The sequence below is a fragment of the Prunus dulcis genome, chromosome 5 (assembly GCF_902201215.1).
Source record: "Prunus dulcis chromosome 5, ALMONDv2, whole genome shotgun sequence".
NCBI lineage: Eukaryota > Viridiplantae > Streptophyta > Magnoliopsida > Rosales > Rosaceae > Prunus > Prunus dulcis.
Window position 1 is genome coordinate 8,619,148 of NC_047654.1, and position 11,608 is coordinate 8,630,755.

At 39.5% G+C, this 11,608-nt stretch overlaps 3 pseudogenes; all 3 read left to right on the forward strand.

The window, feature by feature from the left end:
* Nucleotides 1-255: 255 nt before the first annotated feature.
* On the forward strand, nucleotides 256-2,191 carry LOC117628967 (annotated as a pseudogene).
* Nucleotides 2,192-3,690: 1,499 nt separating this feature from the next.
* Nucleotides 3,691-5,612, forward strand: LOC117628968 (annotated as a pseudogene).
* Nucleotides 5,613-6,272: 660 nt separating this feature from the next.
* Nucleotides 6,273-9,185, forward strand: LOC117628970 (annotated as a pseudogene).
* The last annotated feature ends 2,423 nt before the right edge of the window (nucleotides 9,186-11,608 follow it).

An 11,608-nucleotide genomic window follows, 5' to 3' on the forward strand; every position in this document is an offset into this window, starting at 1 on the left:
CAGTGAGCATTACCAAGTCCTGTGAATACATATAGTCCGAAAGTCTCCCATTGTCACAACAAACTCAACCTTCAAACCTGACAAGAAATGCCGGCCAAGGGCTTCAAATCCCATGTTGAATCAATTTCTCTTGCTATGTACTATGGCCTATATGTACGTGCTTGAAATTGTAGACTAGCGCAAACCGCTTGGGCTTCCAAGTTCTTCTTTTAACCAAATTAAAGATTTCGATTATAAAAAAAAAACAAATTAAAGATGAAGAACAAAAAGGGTATAGCATTAGTGCAGGTGCTACATCTTCTTGGTTTAACTTTCATGTTTTATTTATCAATAGCAGTTGCACAAGAGTAGCAAACTAGCTTGCAAACTTATATTGTTTGGGTTGAAAAGCCGATCTCCCAGAATTCCTATGCACAATCTCATGAAGATTTGGAGAGTTGGTATCAATCATTTTTGCCTGAAACTAGTGCAAACTCAAACCAGCTGATGAAGCAAAGGATGGTTCATGCTTACCGCCATATAGCCATGGGCTTTGCTGCAAAACTAACACCGGAGGAAGTAAAGGCAATGGAAAATAAAGAAGGGTTTGTGTCAGCTCATCTACAGAGAACTCTGCCTTTGCACACTACTCATAGTCCTGAATTCTTAGGATTACACCATGGATTGGGACTTTGGGAACAAACAAACTATGGTGAAGGAGTGATAATTGGAGTTTCGGATACTGGGATTGGACCTGATCACCCTTCATTTAGTGATGAAGGAGTATCCCCACCTCCGGCTAAATGGAAAGGCAAATGTGTGTTCAACGGAACAGTCAGCAATAACAAGCTTATTGGTGCAAAAAATTTCATAGATGCAGGCAAAGGGAAAGCTAGAAGGAGTGCTCCATTTGACCAAGATGGCCATGGCACCCACACGTCTAGCACAGCTGCTGGAAATTTTGTGGAAGGTGCAAGCTTGTTTGGACAGGCCAATGGCACAGCATCTGGCATGGCCCCTTATGCTCACTTGGCAATTTACAAAGTCTGTGGCGCCTAGGATTGCGCTGATGCTGATGTTTTGGCTGCAATGGATGCTGCTGTTGATGATGGCGTTGACGTGCTCTCCCTCTCACTTGGCGGTCCCTCAGTACCTCTCTATGTTGATCTGATTGCCGTTGGCGCATTTGGAGCAATGCGGAAGGGAATTTTTGTCAGCTGTTCAGCTGGAAATGATGGTCCTGAACATGGTTCTTTATCAAATGAGGCTCCGTGGATTCTCACTGTTGGAGCAAGCACCTGACCGAATATTAAACTTGACCGCAACACCTACAGCCACAAACTTGTCCAAAGGCTCCGGATCAGACCCACTCGCTCCAAAGGTCGCTATCTTTTCATCAAGAGGACCAAACATTGCAAACCCTGGAATTCTAAAACCTGATATCATTGGACCTGGTATTGACATCCTAGCAGCATGGGCCTATTCTGTGGACAATGCCACATCTAAGGTAACATTTAACATAATTTCGGGTACGTCAATGTCATGTCCTCACCTAAGTGACATTGCAGCCTTGCTTAAGAGCTCACACCCTGACTGGTCACCAGCTGCGATTAAATCTGCAATCATGACAACCGCGGATGTACTAAACCTCATTGGCAAACCCATTGTCGATGAATGGCTTAGGCCGGCAGACATCTTTGCAATTGGTGCAGGCCATGTTAACCCTTCAAAAGCAATTGACCCGGGCCTCATCTACGACATACAAGCAGAGGACTACATTCCTTACTTGTGTGGTTTAAACTACACAGAGAAACAAATACGTATCCTCACCCAACAAGCAGTGAACTGCTCTGAAGTTGGAGCCATAGAAGAAACACAGCTAAATTATCCTTCATTTTCTATTTTTGTGAGTTCAAGTCACAAGCTGTGGACTCAGTCTGCACATTATACAAGGACTGTCAAGAACGTTGGCCCGGCTAATTCGGTTTACAGCTTGGATCTCTTAGTACCAAATAAAACGAGGATGAGTGTGAATCCTCAAGTGCTCACATTCACAGAGGTTAACCAGACCATTACGTACCAGGTGGAGTTTCTTGCACTTGACAGTGCTACTGCTGGAGAGGATGATTTTCAGTCACAGGGATACTTGAGATGGGTTTCTGATCAGCATAATGTTACTAGCCCAATAGCTGTGGTCATTGAGTCTAAGTAAATTTACAACTAGATCTATGTAAAATAATGTATCTACAGAATGGCGAAAGAGGTCCCAGTTCCAATTCAGCCCTCCTCCAGTTATCATAAAAATAATGTGTGATCTAATAATAAAGAACATAGTAAATTCAGGGCTATTAAGATCCTTGCTACTGAAGACTGTACTTTAGCTGCCAGTTTTGTTTATACAGTTCTCCAATGATAGAAAATTTTGCCAATGGAAACAGCACTTGGGTTTAGCCTTAAATCTTTTGTTGCTGCTCCATCTTTTGAGCATCTTGTTGAGTAAGAAATCAACATCTTACCTATTCAAAGTGTTATGATCGATGCTCAAGTATTGTCTTCAAGATCATTCCTCCATCTAAAGCAAGCACCACATATAGAGCTGGTGAAATTCTAGGATGCTCATTTTGCATGGTATGCAAACTCTTTATTTAACCCTTGGATTTGGAGAGTTCACTTTATTTTTGGGGGTTCCCTTCACCATTGGATGTGGCTGGTAAGACATGTATGATTAAAAAAAAATATGTACGTAAATTTGAGGAAAAAAGTTTATACCTTTAAAAATTCGAGAAAAAGCCAGCAGAAATTAGAAGAAAAGTAAGGAAATTTCCTGTTAAATAGAAAGAAAGAAAAAAAAAACACAATTCAAAAGAAAGAACAAGATATCCCATCTCAAATGTCCTCTTATGATGCAGGAGATAGACAAATTGGTAGGATATATAGCGAGAAATAAGAATCCTGATGAAGGATTAAGAATGAAATTGACTGCTCGTGTGTTCTTTCATTATTCAATGGATCACTCAGGTTCTAACAAGAAGATTGTGTAGTATTTCTGGTCAACCATGTCTTACATGATGTTTCAAATTCAGCAATAAGTGAAATTCACAAAGAAAAGAAGATTGTTTGTGGTTTTATCAGTTTCTTCTCTGTGTTATCTTTCCAGAAGCTAACTAGCTTTGTGTGAAGCACTACCATAATAATGGCATAAACTATAGTTTTATTTTTTATTTTTTTATTTTAGGCATTGTATACAAATTTAAGAGCTTCAAGCAATCTGCAGCACATTCAAATTTTTCAAACAAATGATTCATTTGTTTTTCTTCTGACCCAAGTGCAGTAGTGCAGGGCCAGCTTGAAAATTCATTTTGTCAAGAATTAATTTTGAACTATTTTCTATTGCTCGTGTTTAATCTGTGACATTACTGAATTGATATCATTCAGGTTTTAAAAAGAATGATATATAAACCAGTTGGCACCAACTCACCTCTTTGTTATAGCTTGACGAGGATTACCAGGTCCTGTATATATAAATATTACAAAACTCATACTTGCAACAAGTAAGCATTCAAAATTACAAGAAATGCAGGCCAATGTTTCTTGACTTAACCCAACAATAATATTGTTCAACCTCTCTTGCTGTCCACTATATGTAGGTGCTTGGAATGGTAGACTCACACAAACCACTAGCACTTACAAGTCCTTTCAACCAAATTAAAGATGGAGACAGAAAAGGGTATGGCATTGCAGGTTATATATCTTGTTGGTTTAACTTTCATGTTTTATTTATCACTCGCAGTTGCACAAGAGGAGCAAAACAACCTGCAAACATATATCGTTTGGGTTGAAAAGCCGGTGTCCCAGAATTCTTTTGCACAATCTCATGAAGATCTGGAGAGTTGGTATCACTCATTTTTGCCTGAAACCAGTGAAAACTCAAACCAGCTGATAAAGAAAAGAATGGTTCATACATACCGTAATGTGGCCATAGGATTTGCAGCAAAACTGACACCAGAGGAAGTAAAGGCAACGGAAAAGAAAGAAGGGTTTGTGTCAGCTCATCAGAGAGAATTCTGCCTTTGCAGACTACTCATAGTCCTGACTTCTTGGGTTTACACCAAGGGTCGGGACTTTGGGAACAAACAAACTATGGTGAAGGTGTGATCATTGGAGTTTTGGATACTGGTGTTGCACCATATCATCCTTCATTTAGTGATGAAGGAGTGTCCCCTCCTCCGGCTAAATGGAAAGGCAAATGTGACTTCAATGCGACATTGTGCAATAAAAAACTTATCGGTGCGAAAGATTTCATAGGCTCAAGCAAAGGGAAACCTACAGGGAGCGCTCCATTTGACCAAGATGGCCATGGCACCCACACTTCTAGCACAGCTGCTGGAAATTTTGTGGAAGGCGCAAGTGCATTTGGAGTGGTGAATGGCACAGCTGTTGGCATGGCGCCTTATGCTCACTTGGCCATTTACAGAGTCTGTGGCCTTGATTGTGCTGAAGCTGACATTTTGGCGGCAATGGATGCTGCTGTTGAAGATGGCGTGGACGTGCTCTCCCTCTCACTTGGCGGTCCCTCAATTCCTTTCTATGGGGATGTGATTGCAGTTGGTGCATTTGGAGCAACTCAGAAGGGAATTTTTGTCAGCTGCGCAGCTGGAAACTCTGGTCCTTACCATGGTTCTTTATCAAATGAGGCCCCATGGATTCTCACTGTTGGAGCAAGTACCACAGACAGAATATTAAACTTAACCTCAACACCTACATCCGCAATCTTGTTCAATGGCGCCGCATCAGATCCACTCGCTCCAAAGGTCGCTACCTTTTCATCAAGAGGACCAAATACTGCAAGCCCTGGAATTCTGAAACCTGATATCATTGGACCCGGTGTTGACATCCTAGCTGCATGGCCTGTTTCTGTGGACAATGCCACAAAGTCTAATGCAACATTCAACATAATTTCGGGTACCTCAATGTCAACTCCTCACTTAAGTGGCATTGCAGCCTTGCTCAAGAGCTCTCACCCTGACTGGTCACCAGCTGCAATCAAATCTGCCATCATGACAAGCGCCAATGTACTGAACCTTGCAGGGTTGCCCATTGTTGATCAAAGACTTAATCTCGGGGACGTATATGCAATCGGTGCAGGCCATGTTAACCCTACAAAAGCAAATGACCCGGGGCTCATCTACGACACACAACCTATGGATTACATTCCTTACTTGTGTGGTTTGAATTACACAGAAAAAGAGATACATATCATCACCCAACAAAAAGTGAACTGCTCTCAAGTCGGGGTCATACCAGAAGCACAGCTCAATTATCCTTCATTTTCTATTAAGATAGGGTCCAATGAGTCTCAGTCTCAGTATTATACAAGGACTGTGAGGAATGTTGGCCCGGCTAGTTCAACTTACAATTTGGATCTTCTTGTACCACATAAAATGGGCATGAGTGTGAATCCTGGGGTGCTTACATTCACAGAGGTGAACCAGAAGATTACGTTCCATGTTGAGTTTATAGCAGAAGATGGTGCTGGGAAGGATGGTGTAGCATTTGGTCAGGGATATTTGAGATGGGTTTCTGATAAGCATAATGTTACTAGCCCAATAGCTGTGATCTTTGACTCTAAGTAGGTAATACTCATTCAATCTTATATATAGTTACTACCCCAATAGCTGTGGTCATTGAGTCTAGGTAAACTTACAACTCCGACTTAAGTAAAATAATGTATCTACAGAATGTTGAAAGATGTCCAATTTCAAATTCAGCTCTCCTCCTCCAATGATCAAAAAAAATAATGTGTGATTTAATTAGAATGAATAATAGTAAATTCATCACTATTAAGATCCTTGCTATTGTATTAATTTTAAACTAATGCTCGTGTTAAATCTGTGACATTACTTAATTGAAAATCATTCAGGCTTTAACAAGAATTATATCTAAACCAGTTGGCAACACACTCACCTCCAAGTTAAATCCAAATAAAATAAATATGTAATATGAAATAAGATCCATCGCCACTTTGTTATAGCTTGACAAGCATTGCCAGGTCCTGTATATATAAATGTCGGCCAATGTTCCCTGACTTAACAAAACTCATATTTGCAAGTAAGCTTTCCAAATTACAAGAAATGCCGGCCAATGTTCCCTGACTTAACTAACAATAATATTGTTTAACCTCTCTTGCTATCTGCTATAGCATATATACGCATGCTTGAAAAATTGTAGACTAGCGCAAACCGCTTGCGCTTCCAAGTTCTTCTTTTTATCAAATTAAATATGAAGAACAAAAAGTGCGTAGCGTGAATGCAGGTTCTATATCTTCTTCTTTTAACTTTCATGTTTTATTTATCACTCGCAGTTGCGCAAGAGGAGCAAAACAATCTGCAAACATATATCGTTTGGGTTCAAAGGCCAGTCTCCCAGAATTCTTTTGCACAATCTCATGAAGATCTGGAGAGTTCGTATCAGTCATTTTTGCCTGAAACCAGTGCAAACTCAAACCAGCTAATGACGCCGACATTGGTTCATACACAGTGGCGGATCCACAGAGGCGCAAGGAGGTGCAGCTGCACCTCCCCTTGCCAGAAAGCCATGGAAGAGGCTGGAAATTGCCCTTCTGCTGTGTGCCCGCCATGTGCTCATCCTAATGCCTCAAAGATGCTTTCTCAGTTTGCTGCGCCAACAACGCACAGCGCGATCTTTTTTTTAAAAAAAGGAAAAAAAAAAAACTATGGCTAAAACGACGTCGTTTTGGACCAGAGTTTAAAAATAAAAATAAAACAACGTAGTGAAGAAAAAGCCTTACCTTCTATAGAAGACGATCGTCCAATCCAAGTTTAGAAGCCTTAAACCCTTACTACCATCCACTGTTCAAATGTAATTACTAATTAATCAACTAGGAATTAGAATTTTGGATTGAGAGGGCTCGATTGTATTAGAATTTTGGATTGAGAGGGCTCGGTGTTCTCGTAGCAATCTCTGCACTAATGTGCTGATATCAAACAAATTTCTGAATAAAAAATACAAATATCTTGTTTTTACTTTTCTTGTTTGGCAAAGGCAAAGCAAACCCAACAACAACAACAAGGTCTGGTTTTGTTTTTCTTCTTCAGTAGCAAAAGGCTCTTCGGATTTATTTATTTATTTAATTTAAGGCTTTTTGGAATTTTCTTTTAAGTCTACAAGGGGCATACTGTAATCTTTAAATGGTCTATAGAATTTTTCTAAATGTTATTTTTATTTTTATTTTTCTGATTTAGCTCTCTGTATTTGTATGATCAATAGCAAATTTAAGCAGAAAGTGACTATGCGCGACTCGAGGTATGATCAATTATGATTCATTTATTTAATTGAGAATTTGATATGCATTTTGATTAGATTAATTGAGATTGATTTTTGATTAGATTAATTGGTATTGATTTTGGTTAGATTAAGAGCATTTGAAATAGTTTTTTTAAAGAGCTTTTATCCTTTTAAAAATTGCACCTCCGCTGAAAAATTTCTGGATCCGCCACTGTTCATACATACCACAATGTGGCCATAGGGTTTGCAGCAAAACTTACACCAGAGGAAGTGAAGGAAATGCGAAAGAAAGAAGGGTTTGTGTCAGCTCATCCAGAGAGAATTCTGCCTTTGCTCACAATTCATAGACCTGACTTCTTGGGTTGACACCAAGGGTTAGGACTTTGGGAACAAACAAATCATGGTGAAGGTGTGATCATTGGAGTTTTGGATAATGGCGTTGCACCATATCATCCTTCATTTAGTGATGAAGGAGTATCTCCTCCTCCGGCTAAACGGAAAGGCAAATGTGACTTCAATGAGACATTGTGCAATAACAAACTTATCAGGGCAAAGATTTCATAGGCGCAAGCAAAGGGAAAGCAACAGGGAGAGCTCCATTTGACCAAGCTGGCCATGGCACCCACACGTCTAGCGCAGCTGCTGGAAATTTTGTGGAAGGCGCAAGCGCTTTGGAGTGGCAAATGGCACAGCTGTTGGCATCGCGCCTTATGCTCACTTGGCCATTTACAGAGTCTGTGGCCTTGATTGTGCTGAAGGTGACGTTTTGGATGCAATGGATGCTGCTGTTCATGATGGTGTGGACATGCTCTCCCTCTCACTTGGCTGGCCCTCAATTCCTTTCTATGAGGATGTGATTGCAGTTGGCACATTTGGAGCAATGTGAAAGGGAATTTTTGTCAGCTGTTCAGCTGGAAATTCTGGTCCTGAGCATGGTACTTTATCAAATGAAGCTCCATGGATTCTCACCGTTGGAGCAAGCACCACGGACATAATATTAAACTTAACCTCAACACCTACAGCCACAATCTTGTTCAATGGCTCCACATCAGATCCACTCGCTCCAAAGGTTGCTACATTTTCATCAAGAGGACCAAAGCCCTGGAATTCTTAAACCTGATATCATTGGACCTGGTGTCAACATCCTAGCTGCATGGCCTTTTGCCATGGACTGGACACAATCTAATGCAACATTTAACATAATGTCGGGTACCTCAATGTCATGCCCTCACTTAAGTGGCATTGCAGGCTTGCTAAAGAGCTCACACGAGTCACACCCTGACTGGTCACCAGCTGCAATCAAATCTGCCATCATGACAAGTGCCAATGTACTGAACCTCGCAGGCATGCCCATTGTTGATCAAATGCTTAATCGCGCAGACGTATTTGCAATTGGTGCAGGCCATGTTAACCCTTCGAAAGCAAATAACCCAGGGCTCATCTACAACACATAATCAGAGGATTACATTCCTTATTTGTGTGGTTTGAATTACACAGACAAATAGATACAGATCATCACCCAAAAAACAGTGAACTGCTCTCAAGTTGGGGTCATACCAGAAGCACAACTAAACTATCCTTCATTTTGTATTACAACAGGATCCAATGAGACTGAATCTCAGTATTATACAAGGACAGTGAGGAACATTGGCCCGGCTAGTTCAACTTACAACTTGGATCTTCTTGTACCACATAAAATGGGCATGAGTGTGAAACCTGAGGTGCTTACATTCACAGAGGTCAACCAGGAGATTACGTACCATGTGGAGTTTATTGCAGAAGATGGTGCTGGCAAGGATGGTGTAGCATTTGGTCAGGGGTATTTGAGATGGGTTTCTGATAAGCATAATGTTACTAGCCCAATATCTGTGATCTTTGACAATCATTCAATCTTAATGTAGTTACAAATAATAATGTATTTTCATATATTGTAATAATAATTTACCTGTGAATATATAAAGTCGGGGATTAATAGCCTTGTTGTTAAAGCTGAGTCTACCCTAGCTGTAATTTTGTTAAGGGCTCTAAAGTTCAAATCATCCCTTTTATCACCTCCGGTTTTAAAAATTGATTTTCATGGAAATATTGACACAAAATCGGTGATAGAACCTGCTTTCTACCTTAACTCAATATCTCAAGAGCAATGATATATATTATTTCTTTCACAAAGAACAAGATACAATTTCTCAACTAACTCCCCAGTACAGACTCACTTAGTATAGAGTTAACCCAATCAACTCTCAACTAACCATAGCCTAACTGATGGTTAACAACTAACCCTAGTGCCAGCTCATATAGAGATTTCTATCAATCGGTATCAGTGAAAATTTGAGAGAAGCAATGGAAATTAGAAGTTTTTGAGTGAAACTTGAGATGTTTATTTTGTCAACTATTGGCGTGAACTCTTTAAACATTTCAAGGATGGCTTATTTAGCAAGACACATGAGACTCATCGTGTTGATTGTTATTCCCTCTGAACAGATCCAAAGTTGCAAATTGCAATTAACCTTCCTTCTATTTTTTTTGGGTCCAAATTGCAATTAACCTTTGCATGAAGAAAGGGCGACAATTCAACAGAAAGTCTCAATTAGGGGTGGCATTTTAGACCGAAAAATCGCAAAAACCAGCCGACAATTTACCGCAATGGAATCGCAATCACGGGAAACCGAACCGCATTTGCGGTATGAAGAATCGAACCGCATTTGAGGTCGCAGTTACGGTATTTGATTTCAAAACTTGCGGTTACCGCAAACCGCGACTATATTTTTATTTTTTTTTAAATTGCATTTTGTAGATAGCATTGGTGCTGGGTCCTTCAAATCCACTCACCACCACCAACACTTTAGTTTGTAACATTGGTGCATTGCATTTTCCTTTTAGTTTGTAACTTTAATTGACTTTGAATTGGATTTTTCCTTTGGGTTGTAAATTTAATTCATTTTGCATTGCATTTTCCTTTTGGTTTGTAACTTTAAAGGATTTGGAATTGGAATGCTTGAGAAGTTGAGGTTGTGAATGCTTGAGAAGTTTAACTTTAATTGGAATGCTTGGAATTATAACTTTAATTTTCTTTAGGTTGTGAATGCTTGAGAAGTTGAGGTTGTGAATTTATATTTTTGGGTTAAAGTATGCTTGAAATCAAAATGCTTCAAAAGAAGCATCAAAATTAGGCCTAAAATGTGGAAGATTGGATTTTTATGACATAAAAAAAAACTTGCGGTTTTAAACCGCTAATTCACTGTAACCGACCACTTTTTGCGGTTTACCGGTTTGCGGTTTCAAAAATCATCATACCACAAATAGTTGGTCGGTTTGCGGTTTGGGCAAAAATTCGCGATTACCAAACCGCAACCACCCCTAGTCTCAATAATTTGAGAAATTCAACTTAACTTGACCAAAAATTGCGATAATTTGAGAGATTCAACAAAAAAAAAAAAAAAGGATTTAAAAACTCTGAGGTCAACTGCTATTATATTGCCCTAAGATAAAAATGAAAAAAAAAAACAATCGATTTTCCAGATCTTGGTCATGATGAAGCATTCCCTTCCCTTACTTTAAAGTTAATTATGTACCCCAAAAAAAAAAAAAAAAAAACAATGTGTGGACTTATTAACTTCAGTAAAACAGTTACACCTATGGGAAATTACCGACTCTCACACTGCTCAATTCCCCCTAAAGGAAAAGAAAATGTTAAAACTATTGTCTTCATATTTAGGCCATGCCAGCCATTTTGTTTGACATTATATAGTGCCAAATAAGAATCAAAATCATAATCATCAATTGTTATTTTAACCACTCTTGTCTCAATTAATTGATAAGAACAATAAACTAGTTGGCACCAGACTAACAGAACAGCCTCCAAAATCCAGACAAAACAAATCTAGTATTGCATAAGGTCTATCGACGCTTTGGTATAACTGAAAGAGATTAGCGAGCATTACCAAGTCCTGTTTTTTAATTCCAAATGTGCCGCAATTTAGACTCTTATGCCCAGCCTCATTTGGCAGCCCCTTAATCAACCAAGTCACAACAAGCATACTTTCACAACCTTGAAATCGCCATCATCGGTACAAGAAATGCCGGCGAATGTTCCTTCAAACCCCACATTTCACCTCCATCTCTTGCTGTCTACTATATATAGGAGCTCAAATGGTAGACTAACACAAGCCACTTGCACTTTGAGGTTCTTCTTCATCAAAAGATGGAGAACAAAAAGTTTTTAGCTTTCCAGATAATATATCTTCTTGGCTTAAGTTTCGTGTTGTATTTATCAGTAGCAGTTGCCAATGAAGAGGCAGTGCTGGAACCGCTAGCTGAGACAGAT